At 51.5% G+C, this 26,849-nt stretch overlaps 1 protein-coding gene across 3 annotated transcripts in view; it reads left to right on the top strand.

The window, feature by feature from the left end:
• The first annotated feature begins 17,679 nt into the window (after positions 1–17,679).
• Positions 17,680–26,849, top strand: part of PIK3CD (phosphatidylinositol-4,5-bisphosphate 3-kinase catalytic subunit delta) — a 54,808-nt gene continuing 45,638 nt past the window's right edge. For 2 of the 3 annotated variants that reach the window (XR_009187328.2, XR_011649758.1), the window contains exon 1: positions 18,140–18,256. The gene's annotated coding sequence lies outside the window, so the exon portion shown is untranslated. Of the gene's footprint in view, positions 18,257–26,849 lie in introns of all 3 variants that reach the window. The other variant, XM_058304457.2, reaches the window with a different exon arrangement.

Below are 26,849 nucleotides of genomic sequence, written 5' to 3'. Positions count from 1 at the left end.
AGACATAAGAAAGGACCAGTGAACTTGAAGACAACTGAAATTATCCAGTGTGAGGAGCAGAAAGAACAAATAATGAAGAAAAATGAACAGACCTGAGAACTCTGTGGGACACTATCAAGTGTACAAAGCACATACCACTGGAGTCCCAGAAGTAAGAGAGAGAGAGAGAGAAAGAGAAGGGAGTAGAAAAGATATTTGAAGAACAATGGCTGAAAACTTCCTCAATCTGATGAAAGACATGAAAATACACACCCAGATATCTCAACGAACTCCAAGCAGGATAGATTTTTAAGAGAGTTACACCAAGGTATATTAGAGCAAAATTGTCAAAATTCAAAGACAAAGAGAGGATTTTCAAATCAGCAATACAGAAGCAACTTGTCACATAAAAGGGATCCCCAGTAAGAGTACTCGTGGGGGGAAGTGGCTGTGGCTTAACCGATAGAGCGTCTGCCTGCCATGCAGGAGGTCCAAGGTTCGGTACCCAGGGCCTCCTGACCCATGTGGTGAGCTGGCCCATGAGCAGTGCTGCCGTATGCAAGGAGTGCCGTGCCACGCAGGGGTGTCCCCCACATAGGGATGCCCTGCATGCAAGGAGTGTGCCCCACAAGGAGAGCTGCCCAGCACGAAAGAAAGTGCTGCCCACCCAGGAGTTGTGCTGCACACACAGAGAGCTGACGCAGCGAGATGATGCAACCAAAAACAGCTACACAGCTTCCCAGTGCTGCATGACATGAATGCAAGCAGACACAGAAGAACACACAGCGAATGGACACAGAGAGCAGACAACGGGGCAGATGGGGAGAGAAATAAATAAAATAAATCTTAAAAAAAAAAAAAAGTACTAGTGGCTTTCTAACCAGAAACCATGGAGGCCAGTGGAAAAATATTTAAAGTCCTTAAAGTTAAAAAACAAAAACAAAAACTTGTCAATCAAGAATTCTGTACTCTATCTGACAAAATTGTCTTTAAAAAATGAATGAGGGGGAGCGGATGTGGCTCAGGCAGTTGAGCACCCACCTCTCACATGGGAGTTCCTGGGTTTGGTTCCCAGTACCTCCTAAAGAAAAACAAAACAGACAACAGACAGACAATGAGCACAAACAATGAGAAAAAATAAAATAAATAAGGCAAAACAAACAAACAAACTCAACAGACAAACAGACAGGGGGCCAGCTTGGGGGGGTGGGGAATAAAGGGCAAAAAAAATTTTTTTAAGATTTATTTTTTATTTATTTCTCTCCCCTTCCTCCCCAACGCCCCGTTGTCAAGGAGGGGTCAAGGAGGCCTGGGTTTGAACCGCGGACCTCCCATGCGGTAGACGGATGCCCTAACCACTGGGCCAAGTCCACTTCCCTAAAGAAAAAATTAAGATATTTACAGATAAATGAAAGCTGAAAGAGTCCATTACCAGAAGACCTGCCCTACAAGAGATGCTAAAGGGGATTCTTCAGGCCGAAATAAAAGGACGCTAGACAGTAACTCAAAGCCATTAAGAAGAAATAAAGAACATTAGTAAAGCTAAATACATAGGTAAATATAAATTCCTTTAATATTGTACTTTGGATTTGTAACTGATCTCTGACACACACACCCCCATGTGACCTAACAGGCAAATGTGTAAATAACATTTTAAATATATCTTAATGGGCATACAATGTATAAAGGAATATGTAGGAATAAATTTAACCAAGGTGGTGAAAAATTCTTACACTGAAAACAACAAAACATTACTGAAAGAAATTAAAGAAGGCCTAAATAAATGGAAAGATATCCCATGTTCATAGATTGGAAGACAATAGTTTCTTATTTGTTTTTTTTTAAAGATTTATTTTTATTTATTTCCCCCCTTCCCCTCCTCCTGCCTTGCTGTTTTTTGCTGTCTGTGTTTTCTTCTCTTCTCATTTTCTCTCCTCTAGGATTCACCAGTTTCAATCCTGGAGACCTCTGATTGGGGGAGAGGTTCCCTGTCAATTGCACCACCTCAGTTTCTGGTTTCTGCAGTGCTTCACCTTGACTCTCCCTTGTCTCTCTTTTGATGCATCATAGTCTTGCTATGTGACTCACTTGCACGGGGCACTGGCTCACCACGCAGGTACTCGCACGGGCACTGGCTCGCTGCGCGGGCACGCTTTCTCTTCTTCTTTTTCACCAGGAGGCCCCAGGGATCAAACCCGGGTCCTCCCATATGGTAGGCGGAAGCTCTATCACTTGAGCCATATCTGCTCAACCGTTTAAGCAGTTTTAAGGTGTTTTAAGATGTCAATACTACTTAAAACAATCTACAAATTCAATGCAATCCCTAGTAAAATTCCAGCAGCCTTTGTGCAGAAATGGAAAGGCTGATCCTCAAATTCATATGAAATTGCAAGGGGCTCAAAATAGCCAAAATAATTTTGTAAAAGAACAAAGTTGGATGACTCACACTTACTAGTTTAAAAACCTTCTACTATGTCATTTAATTAAAGCAATGTGGTATTGGAATAAGGATAGATTTATAGGCCAATGGATTGGAATTGAGAATCTGGAGTTAAAATCATACATCTATGGCCAGTTGATTTTCAACAAAGGTGCCAAGTCCATTCAATGGGGGAAAGAATAATCTCTTCAACAAGCAGTGCTGGGACAACTGGAAATCCACATGAAAAGAATGAATATGGACCTCTACATCTCACCATATTTTAAAAATTAATTCAAAATGGATCAATGACCTAAATAGAAGAGCTGCTACTATAAAACCCTTACAAGAAAACATAGGGAAATGTCTTCAGGACCTTAGAGTAGACAATGGATTTTTAGATTTTATACCAAGAGCAAAAGCAACAGAAAAAAATAGATTAAATAGACTTCATCAAAATGAAAAACTTTTGTGAATCAATAAAGTGAAAAGACAACCTTCAGAATGGGAGAAAAGATTTGGAAACCATATATCTGATAAGGGTTTAACATCCAGAATGTATGAAGAAATCCTACAAAATAAATGGATCTTGACATGTTGAGTGAGATAAGCCAGACACAAAAGGGCAAATATTGTATGATTTCTCTTTTATGAAATACTTGGGATGGGCAAATTCATAGAGACAGAAAGCAAAATAGTGGTTACCAAGGGTGGAAGAAATGGGGAATGGGGAAGTTAGTGCTAAATGAGTGTGAGTTTTGCTTTGGGAGGATGAGAACAGTCTGAAAATAGATATTGGTGAAAGTTACAAAGTATTATGGTTACAATTAATTTTATGTTATGCATAATTTACCACAATTTAAGATAAATTTTTAAATTTAGGAAAAAAGCTTAGGGAACTTTCACAGCATGCAAGGGCAAGAATGTGGCATGATTTCCAAATGGCTCAGAAGCCAGGGGCTGGAAAGTTGCCCCAAATCTCTTTCTCTCATCCGTGCTCCTCTCTCCTCAGTGCATCTGCTTCATGATTCTCTTTCTCTCTCTCCCTCTCGCCCCACCCCACCCCGTGTATCAGCCTCTCCAATCTCACAAGGAGCCCCACAGCTTTCCAGCCTACCCACTGTAGCGCCCACGCTATGGGTACCTGAAGCATCACTGACTCGGCTCTCTTGCTTCTAACTTCATATTCCCGGGAGGTCAGTTTGGGCGAGGTGACCCTTCTTGGTCCCGTCACCTTGGGCAGGGGTCAAGGGCACGATGGACAAGCATGTCTGATGGGGGACTGTCCCTACAGCCGCGTGAACACATGGGGGAGGGTGTGAAGTGCCCGAGCTGGGCACAGATCCCTTCCCTCGGTCTGGGGCCCCGTTCCCCGTGCCACCTGCATTTCCCAGTCGGAGTGCCCCTGGGCTGAGGCCCTGCCCTCCCCCGGCAGACTTCCCGATGCCAACTGTATTCCCAGAGGAGTCCCGTTCTGGGTGGGCTCAGGTCCCCACAGGCACATACAAGTCTGAACCTCCAACCTGGGGGTGAGAGCCCTTTTGTAACCAGGACTTTGGAGATGTTGCTCTGTGAAGTGTGGCCCAGTGGGAGCGGGTGGGCCTTTGTCCAGCAGGCCTGGAGTCCTTATAAGCCCAGGAAATGTGTGCCCTGCCAGCAGTAGGAGACAGACGCCCCGAGCCGGAAGCCGAGCCTGGGCCCTGGCTTGCTGACAGGCCACCGTCAGGACGCCCTGACATCTGAGGAGGCGTGGTCCAGCCGACACCCTGATGTGGGACTTCGGCCTCCCACCCTGAGCAGGGAAAGGCCTATTGGTTGAGCCGAGCTCTGAGGCCCTGGCAAAGCAAGCACCCTCCTCCGTGGGCCACCCTGGGGGGGTGGGGAGCCACGGGAGCCTCTGGCTACGGCCCACCGTGTCCAGAGGCTGGAGAGCAGACCGAGCCCCCCTTGGGGACCTGGCGTGAATGGCAGCGTGAGCTCTGACCCGGGGAGAGCCAAGTGTTTGGAAATGTTCCCACTTTTGCTCCACCTTTAGCAAAATGTAAACAGGAAAAGATGGAAGAAAACCATCTCTCAGCTCACCTCGCCCAGAGCTCTCGCTCCTGGAAGCCCTCTGCTGTGACGGCCCACGGCCCGCGGGGTGCTTACGCCGCCGTGGCCGGGGCAGAGGCAGGCCGCGGTGGCACCTCCTCCTTCCCCTTGCTGACATCCCACTTTCCCAGGATGCTCCAGGTCTCCAGAACCACCATCTGCAATGGCTGCAGAGAAGAGGATTTGGCCCAACGGACAGAGCGCCCACCTACCACATGGGAGGTCCGCGGTTCAAACCCCGGGTCTCCTTGACCCGTGTGGAGCTGGCCCATGCGCAGTGCTGATGCGCTCAGGGAGTGCCCTGCCATGCAGAGGTGTCCCCTGCGTAGGGGAGCCCCACGCACAAGGAGTGCACCCATAAGGAGAGCCGCCCAGCGTGAAAGAAAGCGCAGCCTGCCCAGGAGGGGTGCCGCACACGTGGAGAGCTGATGCAACAAGATGACACAACAAAAAAGCGACAGAGATTCCCGGTGCCGCTGACAGGAATAAAAGTGGACACAGAGCACACAACAAATGGACACAGAGAGCAGACAATTGGGGGGGAGGAGGGGAAGGGGAGAGAAATAAATTTAAAAAAAAGAGGACGTGCTGTGCCTTAGAGTTTGTCCAAATGTGCTTTTTAAAAAAATTTATTTTTATTTTTTTTTTTAAAGATTTATTTATTTATTTATTTTATTTCCCCCCCTCCCCTGGTTGTTTGTTTTCGGTGTCTATTTTGCTGCGTCTTGTTCCTTTGTCCGCTTCTGTTGTCGTCAGCGGCACGGGAAGTGTGGGCGGCGCCATTCCTGGGCAGGCTGCTCTTTCTTTTCACGCTGGGCGGCTTTCCTCACGGGTGCACTCCTTGCGCGTGGGGCGCACTCCTTGCGCGTGGGGCTCCCCCACGCGGGGGACACCCTTGCGTGGCAGGGCACTCCTTGCGCGCATCAGCACTGCGCATGGGCCAGCTCCACACGGAGTCAAGGAGGCCCGGGGTTTGAACCGCGGACCTCCCATATGGTAGACGGACGCCCTAACCACTGGGCCAAAGTCCGTTTCCCTAATTTATTTTTATTTCTTTCCCTGCCACCCCCCGTTGTCTGCTCTCTGTGTCCATTCACTGTGTGTTCTTCTGTGCCTGCTTGTATTTTTGTTAGCAGCACCAAGAATCTGTATCTCTCTTTGTCGCATCATCTTGCTGTGTCAACTCTCCATGTGTTCGGAGCCACTCCTGGGTGGGCTGGGCTTTTCTTTTTTCCCACAGGGCAGCTCTCCTTATGGGGCTCACTCCTTGCACGTGGGGCTCCCCTACACAGGGGTCACCCCTGTGTGACATGGCACTCCTTGTGCGCACCAGCACGGCACGTGGGCCAGCTCCACACGGGTGAGGAGGCCCCGAGTTTGAACCCTGAACCTCCCATGTGGGAGGCAGACGCCCTATCCATTGAGCCAAATCTGCGTCCCTTGTCCACGTGTTCTAAACACGTTCTGGCCAAAGGGAGAAGGCAGAAGGCTGGCCCCCTAAACGCTGGGTTTCCTCCTCCCATTTTTGGCACCCTCCATTCGGCGTGGACCAACTTCATATAACTGCTTGTCCAACAACCCACACCCTTGCCTGAAACCCGACTTCAGGATCGTGGAGTGTGGTGAGGTGGGGGCTCAGCTCCCCACCTGCCAAGTAGGTGACCCTGGCAAGTTACAGGAGGCCTTGCCTCGTTTCCCCATTTGAAGTGCCGCGATGACAGCAGCCACGTTGCTCTGGAAACGTGGTTACTGTGGGAGGAAGGCGGATAAAGCAAGAGAAGGGTTAAACCCAGGTCAGGCACGTGCTCATTGCTCAACAATGTTTCTGCTTTTTTCCCTTTGATTGTGTAGCCCAGACCCTTCCCATGAGGCCTCGCTTCGTAATAACCCCTTTACTTGTTCACTTGTTTAATGTGTCAGAAGAGAAACGGGGTGCATTCCTTTCCCAGGGCGGCCCTAACAACTGGCCGCCAACTTGGTGACTTAAAACAACAAGTTTTTATTCTCTCCCGCTTCTGGAGGCCGGAAGGGGCAGTCAAGGTGCTGTGGGGGTGGGGGCACTGTCCCTCCGAAGGCTCAGGGGAGGCTTCTGCCTCGTCCCTTCCAGCCTCTGGCGTCCCCGCGTTCCTTGGCTTGTGGCTGCGCCCCCCACGCTCCGCTCTCCGTCTCCGTGGTCGCCTCCTCTTTGCTCTGCGCCAGTCACCCTTGTTTCCCTCTTATAAGGACACTTGTTGGATTTGTAGCCCACCTGGATAATCCAAAATAATCCCATCTCAAAATCCTTCACTCATCACATCTGCTTTTTCCTAATAAAATAACCGGTTCAGGGGGTCCAGGCATAGACCCACCCTTCAGGGGCTACCACGCAGCCTCCTACAGGTGGACAGTGGCTCTCCCCCTAACCCCTAACCTTCTTGCTCGCCAGCTGACACTTTTTCGTTCTCATTTTCCTATTGGGGAAGAGGTAACTGTACCCCTTGTCACCGAGGTCTTTGGGTTTTCCTGTGGGACTGCTCTCAACGCAGGTGCTTTCAAAGGTAGAGCCCACTCTCGATGGGGGAGGGGCTAAAGCAGGGGGTCAAGGGTGGCCTGAGGTGGGGGAAGGGCGGGACTAAGGCCCCGCCCAGAGCTGTCCCCTGGAGGCCTGTCCCGCATCCTGCGCTTCTCCCTCAAGGATAAGGGCACCCGAAGGACTTGCTGGTCCCCACAGCACTTGCTTTGGGATTCTCAACCAGGGCTCTGTGGAAAGATTTCAGGGGGGCCGTGAGCTTGAACTGAAAAAAAAATCAACTCGATTAGATGTCCACCAGGACATGCATGTTGCTTTGTCAAATACTGCACCGCAGTTTAATGTCGTTATTCAACATAAACAGCCATCTGCACACTGGCATGTCTTTAAAGACTAAAATATAACTTTAACTTTCCTATAGTTTTGATGCATTGGAATTATTATTTAATGTTTTAAGAAAAAAGCACATATGTATAGTTATTATATCATATGTTTTATTTTATTTTAGTAACTGTATTTCAATATATGTAACTGATTTCCTTTATAACTTTATTTTATACATTTGAAAACATTATCCTGTGGGGACATATTAGTGTGGACGTGATATGTTTACTAAAATAATACACTGAATAGTGTGGACTTAGTATGATTTTTATTTTGATGTAGCATGTTCTGAGTGCAGTGGATAACTGCCTGCAAAAAGATTGGTGTGGCAGTTTGATATTATTTATGAATTCCAAAAATAGATATTGATTATATTTGTAAACTGGCCTGTTTCTCTGGGTGTGATACCCCTTTGATTGTATTAAACTCAGAGGTTTCAGTTTTACTTTATTAAATCAAGATTCAGGGAAGCTGACTTGGCTCAACGGATAGAGCATACACCTACCACATGAGGTCCACGGTTCAAACCCCGGGCCTCCTTGACCCATGTGGAGCTGGCCCATGTGCAGTGCTGATGCACGCAAGGAGTGCCGTGCCATGCAGGCCCCTGGGTAGGGGAGCCCCACACACAAGGAGTGCACCCCGCAAGGAGTGCTACCCTACACAGAAAAAGCATAGCCTGCCCAAGAGTGGCACCACACACACGGAAAGCTGATGCAGCAAGAGGACACAACAAAAACGAGACACAGATTCCTGGTGCCACTGACAAGGATACAATCAGACCCAGAAGAACACACAGTGAATGGACACAGAGAGCAGACAACTTGGGTGGGGGGGGGCATAAATAAATAAAAATTCCACTGTGTCCTTAGAGTGCGACTCAGCCCCCTTGGTGGGCTGATAACACACTCGCACACAGAAGGGGACGCACAGAGGAAAAGACCTGGTAGAGAAGAGAGACAGCTCATTGCAAACAGCAGAAGCCCAGGGAGGAGAGACGAGCCTGACAGTCTACAGCTGACCTTGAGAGGAGACCTGAGCGCCTGAGCCCGTGAGCTGGCACCACGGAGCCGGAAGAGGCAGGAGGAAGTCTGAACTCCCGTGGCTTCACCCGCCATCGTGCCTCGACACGAGGCCGATGACTTTGGGTGAGAAAGTACCTCTTAGGGTACCTTGATTTGGACTCTTTAGGGCTCTGTGAATGTCAGCTCCTACCCCAAATAATGCCCTTTATAAAAGCAAACCGAGTTCTGGGACTTGGCATCAGCACCCCTTTCTGGCTGACGAGTACTGTTGGTAAGGATGGCGAAGATGGTTTTATGACACCGTGGGAAAATTTGAATTTCTAAATGTTTGCCGAAAATGACTTTGAACAGATGTGGAACCGTGTTAGATTACCAGGTATTGAAATTATGGGATAGTTGTAAAATGTAATTTTGAATAATCCTAAAATTTAATTTGAAGACCTGCCAATGCCGAGTGTCATAAAACTCTCTGCCGCTCCATTCTGAGAAGGGGTCCGTGGTTTTCACCTGACTGGCAAAGGGGTCCGTGGAACAAAAAAGGTTCAGAAGCCCTGCAGTAGGACATCTCCTTTTAGCCTCCTAACCCCTCCCAAGTCAGAGTAACGAACCCCGTTTTACAGAGGAGGAGGGTGTGGGGCCAGGGCCGCTCAGAGGAGGAGGCACCAAAACGCAGGCCACACCCCGTGGGAGGGCAGAAGGGAGAATGAGCCCCGGCTTTCTTGATTTCTGTTCCTTCTACCCCGACCCCATGATTTTGCCTGTCCCCTACCCCAAACCATTGTATTCCAGGCTTTTTAACATAATGCCTGTGCTTTCTGCCCATTATATTCTAGTTATCTTTTTTTTCCCCTTAACAAATTCTTTCTCATTTTTTTATTAGAAAAGTTGCTGATTGACAGAAAATTCATGCAAAAATTTCAATGTTCCTACACCCCCCCCCATTCTTGACACTTTGCATTAGTGAAGTACTTTTCTTACAACTGATGAAAGAGTATTAAAATATTACTAACCAGATTCTGCAGTTTACATTAGTTGTTTTTACCCCCGCATACCACCCTATTATTGACACGATGTGATCATATAGTACGTTTCTTATACTTCAGGAAAGAACGTTCCTATGCTTGTAGTGTTAACCACAGCCCATAATCCAGCACACGGTTCACTGGGTTAGACAATCCCATGTTTTGAAGAGTCGATCCAAAGTGTACACTCAGTAGCTCTCAGTCTCATCACAGAATTGTGCTGTCATCACCGCAGTCAATTTTAGAACATTTCCAGAAGAAAACCCTGTGCCCCCTCCTCTTCCTCTGTTGTTGACACTTAACGTTGATAGAGCACCTTCATTGCACCTTTACAAACATTTAATTTTAGAATAATTTTAGATTTATGGAAAAAAACTGTGGAGATCGTAGAGAAGGTTCCCATTCACCCCCTTGTTAACATCTCACATTAATATGGTACATTCGTCACAATTAATGAACCAAGATTGATTCATTATCATTAACTGAAGTCCATATTTTATTCAGATTTCCTTGGTTTGTACGTAATGTTCTTTTTCTGTCTCAGGATCCCATCCAGGCCACCACATTCCATTTGTCCATCACATCTCCTTAGGCTCCTCCGGGCTGTGACAGTTTCTCAGACTTGCCCTTTGAAGACCTTGACAGTTTTCTAGATCAAATGTCCCTCAATCTGGGTTTTTCTAAGATTTATCTCATGCTTCAACTGGAGTTACGTGTTATTGGGAGGAAGATCACAGAGGTCAAGCACTCTTCTCATCATATCATATCAAGGGCATGTGCTACAATGTGACATTGCTGGAGATGTTGACCTTGGTTGCTGGCTCAGGTTGTGTGAGTCAAGTCTGCCACTGTAAAGTCACGTTTTCCCCTGTCCATACTGTACTCTTTTTGGAAGGATGCCACTAGAGGTGGCCCACACTCAAGGACAGGGAGTTATGCTCTACTTTTTTTTGAGGTGCCGGGGGCTGGGGATCAAATCCTGGACCTCATAATTGGGAAGCCGGCACTCAACCACTGAGCCTCATTGGCTTCCCTGAGTTGGTTTTTTCATTTATTTGCTTGATGTCCGTTTTTGGTTTTAGGAGGCACCAGGAACCAAACCCAGGACCTCCCATGTGGGGAGCAGGAGCTCAACTGCTTGGGCCACATCTGCTCCCTTGCTCTACCTTCTTGAATGCAAAATATCTAAAATATCTACATAAATTATTCTGCATTCTTCTGTACAGGAGATTTGTCTAGTCTCCATTTATTTATTTATTTATTTAGTCATTTATTTGTATCGGTATGGACCCATATTTATTTTATATTTTGGATAATAATCCAATACTACTTTATTTTGTTGCTCAAATTATTCCAGTTTTGCCCAAGGGGAGGTTTTCCAGTTCTCTATGTTCCTTTGATATACCCACATCATTGTGTTGTGTGTGTATGTTGTTGTATTGTGTGTGTGTTGTCGTTGTTGTTCCTGAGCACTTCTTTACTTTTTTAGCACTATGGGATGCTCCAGGCTCATCTTGTATAATTCCCATGCCAGTTCTGGAATCTGCCACTTCTTTCAAGAGCTCTGGGTCCTTTTATTGAGGAGAATAGTGATAGAAACCATGATCTGGGTGCTCAGTGTGCTTGTGGCTGCTGGGGTGTCATTGCTTCCAGACCCTTTCAGCTGACAGAACAAGGAGATGTATGTGTGTCTATTACAGACTAATTTTTTCCAGTTTTAACCGCTCTCATTTATAGTGCTTTAGGTGTCAGGGACTGTCAAACTATTTACATTTTTTTCTTATATAATTTTCTCAATGGGGAAGCAGATTTGGCCCAACGGATTGGGTGTCCGCCTACCACACGGTAGATCCAAGGTTCAAACCCAGGGCCTCCTGACCCATGTGATGAGCTGGCCCACCCGCAGTGCTGAATGTGCAAGGAGTGCCATGCCACACAGGGATGTCCCCCCCATTAGGGGAGCCCCACACACAAGGAGTTGCCCCATAAGAAGAGCCACCCCACATGAAAAAGTGCAGCCTGTCCAGGAGTGGCACCGCACACACGGAGAGCTAACACAGCAAGATGATGCAACAGAAAGAGACACAGATTCTGGGTTCCGCTGACAAGAATACAAGCAGACACAGAAGAACACAAGCAAATGGACACAGCAGACAACTGGAGGGGCAGGGAAGAGGAGAGAAATAAATAAAAAATAAATATTGAAAAAAAATTTTTTCTCAGTGGATATAGGAAGTTTTCTTATCTCCGTTTCATGTATGAGAAACTTGGGTTCTGATTAAGTAACTTCAAAAATCACAGAGCAGGGAAGCAGATGTGGCTCAAGCCCCTGGGTGCAGGCCTGCCACTTGGGGGTCCCGGGTTCAGTTCCCAGAGCTTCCTAAAGAGGATGAGCAGGGAAGCAGATGGGGCTCAACTGATAGGGCCTGCACCTACCACATGGGAGGACCCGGGTTTGATCCCTGGGGCCTCCTGGTGAAAAAGAAGAGAAAGTGTGCCTGAGAATCAAGCCAGTGCCTGCATAGTGAGCCAAGTGCCCGCATGGCGAGCCAAGAGCCCAGGCGAGTGCCTGTGTGGCAAGCCAGTGCCTGCGCAGCAAGCCAGTGCCATGTGGTGAGCCACGTGCCCACGCAATGAGCCAGTACCCGTGAAAGTGAGTCACGCAGCAAGATGATGATGTAACAAAAGAGAGGCTAAGGGGAGAGTCAAGGCGGAGTGCAGCGGAGACCAGGAACTGAGGTGGTGCAATTGACAAGGAACCTCTCTCCACATGAGAGGTCCCCAGGATTGAATCCTGGGGAATCCTAGAGGAAGAAAGACAAGAAGAGAAGACAAAAGGAAACATAGATCACACAGCGAATGGACACAGACAGCAAAAAGCAGGGCAGGAGAGGGGGTGGGAGAGGGGGAGGAGGAGAAATGAAAAAAAAAAAAAAAAGACCACCAAGACAGAGAGCTGACACAACAAGATGATGGCACAAAAAGATGACAGTGCAACAAAAATGATGATGCAACGAGGAAACACAATGAAAGACACAAAAAAGCAGGGAGTGGAGGTATCTCGAGTGATTGGGTGCCTCCTTCCCATGTGGGAGGTCCCAGATTCGGTTCCCGGTGCCTCCTAAAAAAAATAAAAAGAATGGAAAAATGAATATGAGCAGACAGTGAGCATGGAACAATGGGGGGGGGGTGAGGAATAGATAAAATTCTAACAAAAGAAATCACAGATCAAATAGTGACAAAGGCAGGTTTCAAAGCCAGGTGCAATGCCAACCCGTTCTCTTAACCACTCTGATCCTAATTCTTTGGATCACTCATTCTTCAGGAAAAAATTTTAAGAAAACTGTTAGAGATCATTCCCTGGGTCACTTTCCCTCAATTGCTTGGGTTAGTAAATTGTCCAAATTATGCAAATCCCTTTTATTTTTTCCTGGAGGCCTGCAGGGTTTGGGCGCCGGGTCTTGACTGTTTAACATGTAAATAAACCTCAGCCTGCAGCTCCCCAGCTGGGCTCAGAGCCTTCCTTCTGCTTCTCATCGCTCTTTTGGTCAAATCCCAGCTCCTCGGGTGACTCTCCATGGTGGGTTGAACCACAGACCCCAGGAGAGGTCGTGTGAAATCCTAACCCGCGTCCCTGAGGCTGAGAACCGTCTGTAAAGGGGCCCCTTGAGGAGGCCCTGCAGTTAAGACACGGGCTCATTTCTGACCAGGGTCTCATGTGGGTGTGGCCGAGCTGACTCCGGGCAGGCCCAGACTACTGATGACCTTCTAAAAAGAAACCAGGGTCAGGGAAAGCCACAGGAAGAGACCAAGGAGTCAGCCTGGCGTGTGGCGGAGGCAGAGGCGCAAACCAGGGAACCCCAAGACTTGTGCAAACCAGCCCCAGGGGCTGCAGACGACGGGAAGGGCGCGTGGCCCTGCTGACACCTTGGTTCCAGAACCTTGAGACAGCACATTCCTTCCTAAGAGACGTTTGTCATTACGACCCCGGCAAGCTGAGACCCCACCTCAGTGCCTCCTCCTGGCCTGGCCCAGCCCGCCCTCGCCCTCCCGGGCCTTCAAGATGCCACCGCTCAGAGCCTTTGCACCCGCTGTTCCCTCTGCTTGGAATGCTCTTCGGTCCCGCCTCACCTCGTTCAGGCCTTTGCTCTGCTCAAATGTCGTGACCTCAGAGAGGCCTTCCCTGGCTCTGGCGCCCCTCCCCATCTCTCCTCTCCCAACCTGCCTCCCAAGTTCTTTGCAGCGCCTACTACGCTATGACATTGTATCTCATGTTTTCGTTCCTAGTTTCTCTTGCCCACTAGAGCTCCTGAGGGGGGCGGGGGCCTCGGGTCGTACAGTGCCGCCTCCCCCGAGCAAGAACTGTAACTGGCCCTGCACAGTGCACTTGCCGAATGAATCAGTGTTGCCAAGCCTGGGTCGCCCCCAGTGTATGGCTGGGGTGAGGCAGAATCCAGCCTCCTGACCCCAAACCCCACCGCTCCTCCACGCCCTGGACTGAGAGGCGCGGAAGAGGGTTTCTGAAAAGGCAGCGGCTGCTGCTTGAGCATGACTTGGCACCAGGAGCAGGACTGTGGACCCACCGAACTCCCCTGCTGCAGCCTGGGGCCGGGGGTTCTTAGATCATCCTGGGCCAGATCAGGAAACTGAGGCTCAGGGGACTCCCCTGAGGTTGCCCAGCGGGGAGACGGGAGGGCTGGGATTTGGACCCAGGTGGCCCAGGTTCCGAGTGTGTTTTACAAAGAGGAGAAGTGGGTTTCCGCTTGGAGCCCCCATGCACCTGGGCCCAGCCCTGCGGCCTCCGTCAGTTCAGCCTGACCCCAGGAAGGCGGCCTCTGAGCTGTCCCATCGTCCGTTCCGGTCTTGGGCCCTTTAGGTTCAGCTCTGGTCTGAGATCAGGTGCAGAGGCGCCTTCCCCTCCATCTGCCAATCCCAAACCTGGCACTTCTGAGTCATTCACCAGCTAACAGGAGCTGCCTGGGGATGGGAGCTGCAAGGCCCAGGACCCCTGGATCCATTTCCTCAGGTCCTCCCACCTGGGCCCCTCTCAGTTCTCCCCCGAGCCTAAGTCATAGGAGTCAGAGTGTTCAGGATTTGAACCCAGCCCACCCACTCTCCAGCCCTATGACTTTGGCCCCATTTGCTCACCTGCCACCATAGGATCATCCAGGGCAGCGCCTTACAGTTGTGTTGACCGGGACCTACAGTGAGAAATGGATTTTACGTCTGGACCCAAACACACTCCCACTCCCACATCTCTAACTGGAACTAAGGTCTCAGGAAGTGCACTAACCCTTACCACGTGGAACACAGACTGATATTTTCTAGTCTTTTCTGTTTTTTAAAACGTGGCCCACTGGATTGATTTCCAGCCCACTAATGTGTCACAACCTGCTGTTGAAAAACCCTGTTGGGAAGCGGCTGTGGCTCAATTGGTTGGACTCCTGTTTACCGTGTGGGAGGCCCTGGGTTGACGCCCCGGGGGCTCCTTGTGAAGGCAGGCTGGACACACCTACGGAGAGCTGATGGCCGGCGCCCGTGGAGAGCAGCAGCAAGATGACGCAACAAAGGGAGACAAGCAGACACAGAAGAACGTGCTGTGAATGGACACAGAGAGCAGACAGCAAGCAAGCGGCAGGGGGTGTGTGTGTAAATAAATAAATAAGAAAAACCCTGTTTCAGAGCAGAAACACACAGGTCTGGTAAAGCACAAAGACCCTGTGGGGGCTTGAATCGCGGTCAGGTGCCAGCCCCTGGTCCTGTGGGTATAATCCCATTTGTCAACAGGAACTTTGAAGCTTGTTAGTTAAGGGGTGAGCGAGGGTGGGCCTTCATCCAATAGGGCTCATAGGCAAAGGAAGCCGGGCACCGGAGGAGGGAGCACAGAGAGCACCCAGGATCAGGAAGTCAGTGGAGCCTGGAAGAGAAAGGAGAAGGTGCTGCCACGTTCATTGTCATGTGACGGAAAAGCCACGGGGGAAAAAATCCAAAGATTGCTGGCCAACCAGAAGGTACCAAACCGATCCTGGGAGGAAGCAAAGCCTTCTAGCCTCTGCAACCATGAGTCAATAAATTCCTGTTGTTAAGCCAACACATTGTATGGTATCCACCTTAGCAACTGGGAAACTAAATTAACCTTGTTCTAGAATGATCATTTTAACTAACATTTTCTGGGGGTTCACACTACATCAGGGACTATTGTGAACATTTTTATGTGAAAAACTCACTGAATCCTAACAACAATTCTAAACTTGAGAATTGTCATTAGCATCCCTCCTTTTACAGATGAGCAAAGAGAAGCACAAAGAGGTTAAGTCACTTGTCCAGGGCCACACAGCTCCCTAGTGGTGGTGCTGGGCAGTCTGGCTACAGGGAGGATGCACTTGACCACTAAGTCTCACCACGCTTTTCCTGGCCAAGGCCAACCAGCAAAGGTTTCAGCTGGGTTATTTCTGCCTTGCCCGAAAGGGGAAGACCCCCAGCAAAGTGGGCTTCCTGCTGCCACGATACCTGAAGATAGATATCTGGAGCGCCTCGTGGAGGGGATGGGGAAGTGGGCTCCTCTTCCTTGCAGCCTCTCCACCCAAGCGCTCTGCTTGGCTCTCGCTGCCCCGCGATAACCCTGCTTGTGGGCATGTGTGGGTGGCAGTGGCAAAGCCGCTCGAAGTTGAAGTGAGCAAAGATGCTTTCTGCATCCGTGAGAAGGTGCAGAGGTTGGCTGACTTTTGGAGAGGGGGAGTTCTGGCAGGAGATGGTTGCATGAACAGAAGGAACGAGAACCTGGAAACCTGCGCATGCGCCGCCAAATCACTGTGGCTTTCACCTGCCTCTCCAAGTGGGTCTGTTCTCCACGGACCAGTCCCACCCTTTCGGAGCTGACACCTTCTTTCCTTCCATAAAGTGGGGCCAATGTGTTTCCCAACAGGACTAATTTCCGGAGGATGGAGTTGAGCACCCTGGGCTCACGTGCTCGTGAGTAGTGACTTTCTTGCAGCTAAGGTGCCAGTTTTCTTCCATGACTGCTGTAAATTCTCCACCGTAACTGGCTAGTTTGATTGACAATCCCAGGGGAACTTGAGGTAGCCCCCTCCAAAATCACACGGACAGCAGTTAAAAATAAAGTGAGAGAGATCAGAAACCATATAGAGGAAAGCAGAAGGCAAGTTCTACCAGGAACTCGAGGCACACTGATGACTGTACTTGAATGTTAAATTTAGCTTGAGCTTCCTGGCACCCCAAGCAAAATGGGGGTGGGAGGGCATGGTAAGTCCTAGGTTACAGTTTCGCAAAAGGAAGAAGAGCAACTTTTCAGGAAAGAGAAACTTCTTCTGGAGACTGGGGCCGAAGGAGAAGCAGGCAGGCATGGTAAATGGAGGAAGGTTCTGGAGTAGACTGAGAAAACGACCTTCCTGTTCCCAGCCTCAGCGTTCTCATTCATAAAATGGGGATGGCAGGTTTCCTGGGCAGCACAGAGCTTACTGGCCAGGCCTCCATTCCCCTGGCTTTCTCTTGCATAGTAAAAGGCACGGTATGGACAAATATATATTCAATGAAGAGTTTTCCGAAGATGCAAAAGAATTCTTCATGTGTTCTTACAAAGAACTCTGGAAGTGAAGGAGCCATGATTAAATGACGACTTGGCTGAAGATGGTCTGGGGACAAGTGTTAGGGAACCACGGCAGGCTGCTTGGCTTGCCATTAGATTTTCTCTCCAAAGTATCCATTGCTCTCCCGGCTTTTGGAAGATCTCCCTGGAGTGGACTGGAGCTCTCCGCCAAGCCCAGGGATTGCAAGCTTGGGGTAGGAGTGAGGCAGTGAGCCGCAGAGGATCTGTGCTGCCCAGAGGGGCTGGGACGGGTCCAAATCAGTCCCCACAGGGAGGGGAGGCCCTCCCCCCCACCCCCCAGGCCCTCCGCAGGACTTCAGTTGAGAGTCCAGAGCCTGCGGCCAAGATCAGAGAAAACTGGGACCATTTAGCAACCACCCAGGCTTGCGCAAACTCTCTGCCCTTTCCCGGTTAGAAATGGAACCGGCTCTGCCGCTCCGGCTGCTGCAGCCTGGGAAGAAGGCTGGGGGACAGCTCAGGTCTTGGAAAGAAACAGCCCCTCCCCAAGACTCAGTTTCCCCAATTATTGTCCAAGGGAGCAATAATAGCTGTTTTACCTTCCCGGCCCAGTTGGGGAGAGCAGTTTGATGAAGCTATTTCTTGCCTACGCATTGGACTGGCTCATTCCCCCACTTTCTCCCAGAAGGAGTTGAAGCAATCGTAATCCCCGCCGGCCGGTCCCGCCCCGGTGCTCTTGACCCACAAAGCCTGGCGCCCTCGGCTCTGCACCCCGGACGGGACTCCTGGGCCTGGTACACCACGGGGCCCTCCCTCGGGCGCCTCGGGCTGCAGTGGCGCCTCTCCCACCCCCACCCCCACCCCCAGGCCCCACCTTTGAGATTCTTGAGTGTGTGCCTGTGGAAGGTGTGGGGGTTTTATGACTCTTCGGATTTTTTTCTTTTTTTTTTTTTTTGCTTCTTTTCCTTCGTATGAAAAAGAAAACTTGTTTTCAAGAAGGGCAAGGTGCAGCTTCTAGCGGCACCTGGGTGGCTGCCCCTCCAGCCACAGACGGGGTGCGGAGGGGGTGGGGGGCCAGGGGGAGGGCGAGAGAAGCTGTTGTTTTTCCTGTTGCGAGTAAAAAGGAAACAAAGTGGGAAGTGGAGTGTGCGGGCTGTCAGCCCGCCCCGCCTCCCGCCCTCGAGGCTCACTCGCGTCCTGCGCCCTCGCCCCGAGCGGCCGCCGGGCGGAGCAGCCCGGGCCCCGCCAGCCGCCGCGGCTCCGGTAAGCGCTCGCCTCTGGGCAGGTGGGAGAGGGGCCCCGGGCCGGGGGCGGCGGGGGGCCTCGGAGGGCCGGGGCTGCGCTCGGGGCCCAGGGCGGCTCGCGGGCGTGCCCCCAGGCGCGGGGGTAGGGGCGCGCACAGCCGCGTGCGCCCTGGCCCCGCGCGTCCTCCCTCGGTCCCGCGATCTGGCGAGGGGAGCGCCCCGGGCCGAGTGCCGGCGAGAGCAGCGGGTTCGGCTCCCGCGCGGCCAGGCGAGCGGGACGAGGGTCTCCCCGGCCCCGTTGCGGAGGAGCTAGCGCTCGGGCAGCGCGACCATCTCCCGTGCCCCGCCGAAGGCCGGAGAGACGGGCGCGCACAGCCGCGCGCTCCCCGATTGTGCGCGCCCCCCGCGGAGCCGGGACCAACTGGACAGCGGGGCGACTGGGTCCGGGCTGCGTTCCCGCCCCGGGGCGCCCGTCCGGGCCCGGGCGGGGACCAGCGCCCAGCCCCCGGAGCCCGGCTCTGGCGCCCTCGGAGCCCCGGCGCGCGGGACGCAGGGGCGAGCTGCAGACGCGCGGCAGGGCCGGGGCTGCAGAGGGGCCGGGGGCCCGGGGGCCGGGGCGCCGCTCCGGGCGCGGGGACTGGCGGCCGGCGGTCCCGCCCTCGGGGGTCGTCGGCGCGGCCCCTCGGCGTGTTTACTGCAGCGGCGCGGGCGAGATCAGCCCCCGGAGCTGCGGCTGAGCCTGGGTTACGGCGGCAAAACCGCCTCCAGCTTTGCATTTCCGGACTCTCTCTCTCTTTTTTTACCCTTACCCGTAATTCGGCCTGAATGGGTTTTTTCTTTCTTTCTTTTTTTCAATCGAATGACCAATTTTTATTTAGGCTTCCTTCCCGGCGCTTCCTTCCTTGAAATCGCGGAGAGGGGGACAGGGACGACCTTCCGTGGAACCCCGGGTCGGGGGCTCTGCGTGGCCGGCTGCGCTCCGCCGGGACGGCGAAATGGGGGTCCAGGGAGACCGGGAAGAAGGGCTGGGAGGCCCGGAAAGTGCGCTGCGCGGCGGGGGGGGGGGGGGGGGGAAGCTGGGGCTGGGGTTTCCCGGTCGCGGGTGGGGGACCCCACCAGAAGGCTGGCGGCCCACGTGCTAGGCCTTCGCGCGACCCCTTGGGACCCGCCGGGCTGGCGGACGGGGTGAGCGGCTCCGAGCGGGCTCGCCGCGCCTTGGCGGGAGGGCCCTCCGCGCCTCGCCCCCTGCCCGGGGACCCCCGCCGCGCGGCCGCTGGTGGGTTTGGGGCGACAGTGTCTTCCCCGGGTGGGGCGAGCCTTCCTCTTTCAGAATTCTCCAGGAGGAAGGTTCACGGCTCCCACGGGACCCTGAGAGCTCGGGCTCTGCGGGCTGCTCACTTCCGGGGGTGCCGGCCGTGCCTTGGTGTTCTTGTCAGTTGACCGGTACCCCAGGGACCTTTGTCCCCAGATAATGGATCATCTTTACATATGGTGTCAGTTAAGCAACCGAACGAGTTCGGGAAACGTAAACCCAGAGAGGTTCAGTTGCGTGCCCAGGCCCGCCAGCTTCTCAGCAGCCGAGCCAGGATTTGAATTCCAGCTTTGGCGGCCTCCGAAGCGTTCGATCTCCAGGTGCCGAGAAGGGAGCACTTTCCCGATAGGTTCCCTTGGTGCGGGTTAGGCTGCGCCAGGGCGGGGGTCCTTTCCTGTACTCAGCCTCCGGCGTTCCTGCCCTTGATCTTCCCCTAAATAACGGAGCCCAGGCCGTGCTTGTCAACAGCTGCGCTTCTCGGCAGCAGGCGGGCTTTCATTCTGTGACAACCCGGGTCCAAGTGTCTTCTGGTTCACGCGGCTGGGACCCAGGGCCGGGAGATAGAAATAGCGCTTTCTCTTCTGCTTTCTCTAGAGCAGAACCAGGCAGCCCGAGCATTTCCGCACCCTGCTGTAATTTGCTCTCTGGATAGCAGGAATCTACCCTTCCGGGCTCCTGGAAGGCGGCGGAGCAAGGCCGGGGTGGATTCTCTTTGGGCGCTTTCTGGGAGTCCTGGGAGGAAGTGATGGCACACATCCTGGGAGGCGGCGTTCCTCAAAGAGCTGCCAGGCTCTTCTCGAGAGAGAGAGAGACAGACGCTCCGGCTTCCCTCCCTCGGAGCCCCCTCCTCCCACCTCGGCTGTGTTGAGAAAGAGGCCTGCCCAGCTGGGAGCAGAGATATTTTGGGAATTAGGGCAAGTGCCCCAGAGGCTCTCCTGGCCGCTCGACCTCCCCTTCGGGCAGGACCAGCTGCGTTTCTCACTGCATTCTTTCGCCGTGAGTTCCATCCTCTTCTCCTGCTTTTCCGTGCTTAGCCAAGCCTGGAGCTCCGGCTTTGGGCCAGGGGCTGAGCCGAGCACCAGGCAGGCCAAGGCGAGGGTACCAGCCCCTGTGGGCTCACGGGAGACCACCATCGGCAGGTAGAGACCAGCCTCCGGTGTCTGCCTGGGGCCTCCAGCCCCTGCCTGAGCCTTTGCACCCAGCGTGCCCACGGAGTTTGTGGGGGGTGTGCGTGGGGGCAGCAGGGGTCAGTGCCTGCTTCCCCTTGTTTTTCTTCAATTGCAGGGTTAAAGGGAGAAGTGAATGTGCAACTTATGAAGCAATTCCCCTTTGGCTGGCTTGTTTTTCAAAAGCCATTCTTGTTTAGTGAACAGTTCCCTCCTCTCTGGGGCCAGTTGCTTCTGGGGGGAGAGGGGGGCTGGGGGCCCCACCAAATGTTTCTTTAACCTGAGCCCTTAGTAGGGCCCTCCTGGCCAGGAGGGAAGCTGGGGCCACTCCTCAAGGGACAAGCATGTTTCCCAGCAAAGCTGTTGGAGGGCAGGACGGGAAGGGAATTGCTCCAGAAGCATCAGGGGGCAGGGCCAGGTGGGCTGGGCAGGTGGGCTGGTGTGTGGCAGTGACAGTCAGCCCAGGCTTATGCCAGGAACCCAGCTTGTTCGGGAGTGGAAGGAAACTTGATCATCTTTGTGCCAAGGACAGCGTTTCGTAAATGGCGAAGGTTGCAACACGCCACCTCTCTCCCTGCAGTTAACGTTAAAACTGAATTTTCTTTCATTTGGTTGGCGGAAATCCCCCGCCATCATATCAGAAATGCTGCCAGTTTCAAGGTAGAGAGAAACCCCCAGGAGCCTCCCTCCTCATCCCTTTCTCTCCTGCCCGTGGATTACACTGAAACGGAAGCGCCCTCTCCGCGCTGGCGGGGACCCTGCTGCGAAAGTTCTCCTTCCGACCCCCCGCCCGCACCCCCCACCTGACGAGAGTGGGAGCCCCCTGCTGCGTCGGCGGTGATGACCTCTGCGTCTTGGATGGGGGGGTCCCGGATTGTCCTGGAAGTGGGCGCTTCCCAAGGCCCCTACTTTGAGCAGAAGGAGAGGGGCGTGGGCTTCCTAGCATGGTATTTCAGTTAGCTTCTGGTTCGCTCACATTGGGGGAAATTGCTTTCCATTAGCGAAAATGCTAGGAGAGTGGGGGAGGGGGTGAGTGGCAGACGCGAGCAAACTGCCAGTTGGGATTTTTATGTGGATTTGTTTCCTTGGCCGATGGTAACAAGTGACGGCAAAGGGGAGGGGGCCTGAAACAACAGACCTTTCTTCCCTCACAGCTCTGGAGGCCAGAAGTGTAGGATCAAGGTGCCCGCAGGGCCGGCTGCCGCCGAAGGCTCTAGAAAGGAGTCCCTCCTGGCCGCCTCCAGCTCCTGGTGGCTCCAGGGGCTGCGTCCCCTAAGCCCTGCCTCTCTCGCCTTGTCCTCTGCCTCTTCTGAGGATGCTTGTTCTGGGGAGGGAGCGCCCACCGGGGAGATCCAGCCTGACCTCGTCCCCAGATCCTTCCCTGATTCACACCTGCAAAGACCCCTCCTCCCAGTGAAGTCCATGTACAGGCTGGGGATTGGCCCCAGACCTATCTGTTAGGGGGGCCCTAACTGCAGAGGGACAGAACGCAGCTCTTCCTGTGTTTGGGGGGAAGGCGTTGAGCGTCCCTGTCTTTGCAGGCGACCAAACACCTGCTGGCCTCAGCCAGGGCTTTCTGCTTTCCCACTGTCCCTGGGCCCCCCGCCTGCTTCCTTTTCTCCCCACTTCGTGGACGGGCAGCCACCTCAGCAGTCAGTCCTGTTCACTGCAGCCCCCTCCCACCTCCCCTCTCTGCGGTCAGGGACCCCTGGAGGGCTCTGCGACCCCACAGGTAAGTTCTCTGCCCGCCCTGGAGAACCGCTTCAGCCCCTCTTCCGTTCTCCTCCCGTCCTAACCTCTCCCTCTGCCTCTTACGGGACCCACACTCCCTGCCTCCCCCAAGCCATTCTCTGCTCAGGGCGTCCTCCCTCTGAGGCCACCCAGCCCCTCTGCCGGACAGCCATCAGGAGAGTTGGGGGGCAGGGCTCCATTTTGCTGCTGGGTCCCCATGTCCTCCGGGAGCCACAGTTGTCTCGATGAACCAAAAGGTTTTTGGAAACGGGGATGGTGGTGAAAGGGCTATGGAAGCCCCCAAGTTGTTGAAGGTGCTGGGAGCCTCCTCCAGCACGTGGATGAGTACAAGGGGTGGTGAGGGATGGGAGAAGGGTGCTCCAAGGCCACTCTGCGGCTGCTTCCTGAGGGTGGAGCATTGCTTTTCTTTGCTCTGATTGTGCAATCTGGGAGAAGTACTTTCTTATCAATAGGGAAGCAATCGCAGACTATAGCCCTGCTTTTGAAACTTGGATGAGTGGTTTGTGTACAGGTGAGGGTGGGGCACGGGGTGGTGATTTGGGGATTGCCACAGGGAAGGAAAAGCACCAGTGTTGGAGACAGCCGTGCTGCGTTTTAATCTTGACCCCTTTTTTGTCTGGGGGCAGGGGGACTTGGAGCAAATGGTTGGACCCCTCCAAGCCTCAGATCCCACCTGTAACATCGCAGTAGCAACACCTGCCATTCGAACTCATCTCTGACCATGTATGAAGTGCCAGGCATGCAGCAACATGCATGATCTCTGTGTAGAAGTTTGTGATGGGTTCCGCTTAGGTGCTTCATTATTATCTTACTATCCCAACACTACCACTTTCCATTTGGGTCTCCGCTCCATTTTTCACATGCATTTTTTTTTCAAGTTAAAAAAAAAAAAGTCTCATTTTTGTTATCATTGTTGTTTGATCCAGGACTCAAACAAGGATTACTTACGGCAGTTGGTTGTCAAATCTTTTTAGTCTCTTTTAATCTATTTTTTTAAAATTTTTTATTGATTTTGTAAAAATATTACATTAAAAAAAATTATATGAGGTCCCATTCAACCCCACCACCCCCACCCCACCACTCCCCCCCCAGCAACACTCACTCCCTTCATCATGACACATCCATTGTGTCTCTTTTAATCTAGAAGAGGTACACAGACTTTTTCATTTTTACTTTCTGGTCGTTCATTACATTGATATTTGTTGTAAAACAAATCAATTTCATTGATACATATTACTAAAGTATACAATTCACCCAAAGTATACCATCAATGATATTTGGTATAATCACATAGTTGTGCATTCATCACTTCAACCATTACTAGTACCTTGACATTTTTTAAGAGTCCTGAGATCAGGTCTCTTGTGCAGCAATTCGCCATTCAGATTTGTCCAATTGCTGCTTCGAGAATAGATTCATGTTGCCAGTTTTGAATTCCACATTTGGACAATGTCATATTCTCTCCTTTGTATCTCACGGCGACATTGACGTTTTACATGCCTTTCGAATTTAGCAATGATTTGTACTCACGCGCTCTCCACGGTTAGCTCATTTGGTTTAACCTTGGCTTGCTGGCATTTTTTCATGTTGGTTCATAACCAAGCCATCCTTTCTAGGAGCAGGTGAGGTGTCCTCAAGCAGAGGCACCATCTTCTGGAAGACTCCCCATTCTCAGACATGTATGGTGCTTCTAGACACACACACACATACCCATCTCAAAATCCTGTAATTGATATTTTCAGGCCTATGGCTTTTCCCATGTTCAGGAATTAGTGAGGCAAAGGCATTGAACATTTTTTACGGCACTTGAAGCTAGATGGTGTTCCAGAAAAAGTGGACCAATTTGCCCCAGTGATGCATAATGGTTTCATGGCTCCTTGTCAGCATTGAGTAATATTGAAATAAATGTCTTACTAATAGATCTGAAAGACAATCATTTTAAATGTGTTTCTTTTATTGCTAATAAGATTAAATAGCTCTCTTTCTGACTGCTCTGCTGTTTATAGAGCATAAAGTTTGCCACAGTGTGATGGGCAGTTAAGAACTCTGGAGTTGGATGGATTCACATTCAAATCCCAGCAGCCCCACGTCCCAGCGGTGTGAGGTTGAGTGGGTTACTTCATTTCTCTGATCCTCAGTTTCCCGTCTGTAAAATGGGGCTAATAGGACCCATTCCTAGGGCTGTCTTCAGGCTCAAATTACATGAACTAGATAGTGAACATCTCCTGGCACTAGATGACCCTCAGTAAAAGCTAGCTGGTATTGCTGTCGCTAATTTAATGTCAGCAAGGCTCTGTTCACCTCCGTGATTTGTCTTATTCTGCCAATGGAAAATGGTTTACACTTCAGCCGATGGGGTTCGCGGAGGTAGAGCTTCTGCCAAATGAGCTGATTGTCCTAGAAGGTGAGCCGACAACCTCCCCGCAGAAAAGCTGTCTGGCTTGACCCGGTGTGAGCCTCCCCGGGCCTGAGGTTTATGTCACGGAGCAGGTGAGGGGGGGCCGCAGGCGGTCTCAGCAGTCCCTGACAGGGCTGTTTTTCCAGGATCCTGCCTCCCCTGCAGTCCCACCGCCTCTCTTGGCCATGGAGGCTAAAGGCCTCCTAGTGGTTTCTTTTGAGTCCAGATTCATCTTCGTGACCTTCTCATTGTCCGCATCCAGATGTTCAGTCTGGGAAACACAGCCCTGCGGATGCCCCAGGCATCTCAGGCTCAGGAGCCCGGGCCCAGCTTGGTGTGCCGCCTTTTCACAGCCCCAAGTGGTCTGACGTGAGGGAACAAAAGTGAGAAGTAGAGCAGGCCTAATGCCCACGGCGGAGGAAGAAGGTACACCAACTAGGGGCTCGGTCTCAAAACTGCTTCATGAGAAATTTCTCCGAGGGAAAAAACACCAAAACCCCCCAACTTTCCCCCTTACTTGTCCCTCTCAGAAAATTCCACTCAAATGTTTCTCATGGTTGGAACCCACAAAAGGATGAGTCCAGGAACGGATCACCGGATCATGAGTATTTTTTTCCCTGTTGTGGGGGGTGACAAATATTTGAATAATAAAGCCCATCTGCTGTCATTTGGAAACCAGTAATGAAGTGTGGACTATTTTTAAATCAAGTGCAACACAGCTACTATACGGTGGCTTCTTCTGATGTGTGTAGCTTTGTCTTGTCAGGCACAGTTTTGCGAATGCATAGAAAGGAAGCTTGATGTTTGCATCAAAAGCCAGGGCCATAGAGAGATTGAGAGGTGAAGAATTTTCTTGTTTGTCGTTTATTATTATCATTGAAATAATGAAAATGCTCTAATAATGATTGAAGTGATGAATGGACAACTATGTGATTATACCAAATACCACTGATTGTACACTTTGGGTGAATTGCATGCTTTATTAATATGTATCAGTAAAATTGACTTGTTTAAAAAAAAAAGCAAGGACTTTAGAACTAGAAAGATGGAGGCTCAAATATTGGCTTTGACACTTACCAATTGGTGATCTGGACAAATAGCTTAACTCTCTGAGCCTCTGGCTTCTCATCTGAAAATTGGTACATTGGTACCTCCTATACTGGATTATCATGAAGATTAGAAATAGTGAAAAACCTGTAGCAGGTCATGACAGTTAATGAGCAATTGCTCTTTTTGTGATTGGATGAGTGCATCTCTGAGGCCCCATATTGTGGTGATGAATGGGTTTAACGTAACAGGTAACTTGCCATAAGCTGTTGAGGTTTGCATGATGCGATAAGATTTATGAATCCATTATCTTTTTTTATTCTTTTTTTTTTAAAGATTTATTTATTTCTCTGCCCTTCTCCCCCTTCTCTGCTCTCTGTGTCCTTTGGCTGTGTGTTTTTCTGTGTCCATTTGCATTCTTGTCAGCGGCACTGGGAAACTGCATCTCTTTTTTGTTGTGTCCTCTCGCTGCGTCAGCCCTCTATGTGAGCAGCTCCACTTCTCGGTGGGCTGCGCTTTTTTCACGTGGGGCAGCTCTCCTTGCGGGGCGCATTCCTTGCACATGGGGCTCCCCTACGCTGGGGACACTCCTGTGTGGCATGGCACTCCTTACGTGCAGCTGACCACACAGGTCAGGAGGCCCTGGGTTTGAACCCTGGACCCTCCATGTGGTAGGTGGATGCTCTATCAGTTGCACCACAACTGCTTCCCTCCTGTTATCTTTTTGATCCTTCTCTGGGTGACTCTTTATGGAACACACAGGGCAGGTATCAACACCTGCATTTTACAGATGAGATAAGTTTGGAATTGCTTTGGCCTTTGTTCTCAGCCTCTTCCTCTCAGGTATGTCAAAACCTGAGGTTTTAGTTCCTCAGGTTTTTTTGACCCTTTAAGGGCTGAAAGAGCTTGGGCGGCCAGAGCGGAGGGCTACGAGGTG

This window comes from Dasypus novemcinctus, chromosome 9 (assembly GCF_030445035.2).
Source record: "Dasypus novemcinctus isolate mDasNov1 chromosome 9, mDasNov1.1.hap2, whole genome shotgun sequence".
Lineage (NCBI taxonomy): Eukaryota > Metazoa > Chordata > Mammalia > Cingulata > Dasypodidae > Dasypus > Dasypus novemcinctus.
Note: the sequence above shows the minus strand (reverse complement) of the source record. Positions and strands in the feature narration are given on the sequence as shown.